Below are 2,147 nucleotides of genomic sequence, written 5' to 3' on the forward strand. Positions count from 1 at the left end.
TTTTTTATTTATTAAAATTAATTAGTTGTTTTTTTTTACTACAATATAATTTTTTAATTGAAATAAACAAACATTAAAAATAAGTTGAAGGTGGTATGTAAAAGTGTATTGCCCTTTTTAGACTCCCTCATTTCACTTGCTAAAATATAAGACATGCCACAACGTTCTTTATTTTTATTTATGAACAAATTACTTTTTTCTTTTTTTTTTTTCTCATTTCAATGGAAGTTATTGTTGCTGTCCCACTTTTGGTTCGATGCAATGCTGATCAGTGTTTTGTACAATGTAGCTGCTGCTTCCTTTCATTTGCCAGCAGCACCTTTGTGTGTCACAATGCTTCTTTTTATTTCCAATCCTGCATACGACGATGATGATAATAATAATAATAAAAAAAATGTTTTAAAGCGCCCCTTGTCTCCATGTTATCTGGCCAGCCTGTAATGAGATGATCACACCTTCAATGGCAGCTTCTTTATATTTAGCACTGTGGGCTCTCCTATTGGCTGCCCATAACGAACCAACGAGCAGATGCGAGAAGTCCCGGTGCATCGTGGGCGTCTCGTGTGAAAACACACTAAACGGATTTTACCCCAATTTGTGCACAAAGAGACATAGAAATAGAAATGAAAACCACATTCATGCATTCCTCGTGTACAAAACCCAAAGCCAGTGAAGTTGGCACGTTGTGTGAATCGTAAATAAAAACAGAATACAATGATTTGCAAATCATTTTCAACCCATATTCAGTTGAATATGCTACAAAGACAACATATTTCATGTTCAAACTGATAAACATTTTTTTTTTTTTTTGCAAATAATCATTAACTTTAGAATTTGATGCCAGCAACACGTGACAAAGAAGTTGGGAAAGGTGGCAATAAATACTGATAAAGTTGAGGAATGCTCATCAAACACTTATTTGGAACATACCACAGGTGTGCAGGCTAATTGGGAACAGGTGGGTGCCATGATTGGGTGTAAAAACAGCTTCCGAAAAAATGCTCAGTCTTTCACGAGAAAGGATGGGGCGAGGTACACCCCTTTGTCCACAACTGCGTGACCAAATAGTCAAACAGTTTAAGAACAACGTTTCTCAAAGTGCAATTGCAAGAAATTTAGGGATTTCAACATCTACAGTCTGTAATATCATCAAAAGGTTCAGAGAATCTGGAGAAATCACTGCACGTAAGCGGCATGGCCGGAAACCAACATTGAATGACCGTGACCTTCGATCCCTCAGACGGCACTGTGCCAAAAACCGACATCAATCTCTAAAGGATATCACCACATGGGCTCAGGAACACTTCAGAAAACCACTGTCACTAAATACAGTTTGTCGCTACATCTGTAAGTGCAAGTTAAAACTCTACTATGCAAAGCCAAAGCCATTTATCAACAACACCCAGAAACGCCACCGGCTTCTCTGCGCCCGAAATCATCTAAGATGGACTCATGCAACGTGGAAAAGTGTTCTGTGGTCTGACGAGTCCACATTTCAAATTGTTTTTGGAAATATTCGACATCGTGTCATCCGGACCAAAGGGGAAGCGAACCATCCAGACTGTTATCGACGCAAAGTTGAAAAGCCAGCATCTGTGATGGTATGGGGGTGTATTAGTGCCCAAGACATGGGTAACTTACACATCTGTGAAGGCACCATTAATGCTGAAAGGTACATACAGGTTTTGGAACAACATATGCTGCCATCTAAGCGCCATCTTTTTCATGGACGCCCCTGCTTATTTCAGCAAGACAATGCCAAGCCACACTCAGCACGTGTTACAACAGCATGACGTCGTAAAAAAAAGAGTGCGGGTACTTTCCTAGCCCGCCTGCAGTCCAGACCTGTCTCCCATCGAAAATGTGTGGCGCATTATGAAGCGTAAAATACGACAGCGGAGACCCCGGACTGTTGAACGACTGAAGCTCTACATAAAACAAGAATGGGAAAAAAATCCACTTTCAAAGCTTCAACAATTAGTTTCCTCAGTTCCCAATCGTTTATTGAGTGTTATTAAAAGAAAAGGTGATGTAACAAAGTGGTGAACATGCTCTTTCCCAACTACATTGGCACGTGTTGCAGCCATGAAATTCTATGTTAATTATTTGCAAAAAAAAAATAAAGTTTATGAGTTTGAACATCAAAT

At 39.4% G+C, this 2,147-nt stretch overlaps 1 protein-coding gene across 4 annotated transcripts in view; it reads left to right on the forward strand.

Annotated features, from left to right (window-relative positions):
* Window positions 1-403, forward strand: part of tox2 (TOX high mobility group box family member 2) — a 350,086-nt gene extending 349,683 nt beyond the window's left edge. For all 4 annotated transcript variants that reach the window (XM_061939546.2, XM_061939568.2, XM_061939554.2 and 1 more), the window contains one exon: window positions 1-403. This exon is cut by the window's left edge and continues 1,281 nt beyond it. The gene's annotated coding sequence lies outside the window, so the exon portion shown is untranslated.
* The last annotated feature ends 1,744 nt before the right edge of the window (window positions 404-2,147 follow it).

This window comes from Nerophis lumbriciformis, linkage group LG03 (genome assembly GCF_033978685.3).
Source record: "Nerophis lumbriciformis linkage group LG03, RoL_Nlum_v2.1, whole genome shotgun sequence".
NCBI lineage: Eukaryota > Metazoa > Chordata > Actinopteri > Syngnathiformes > Syngnathidae > Nerophis > Nerophis lumbriciformis.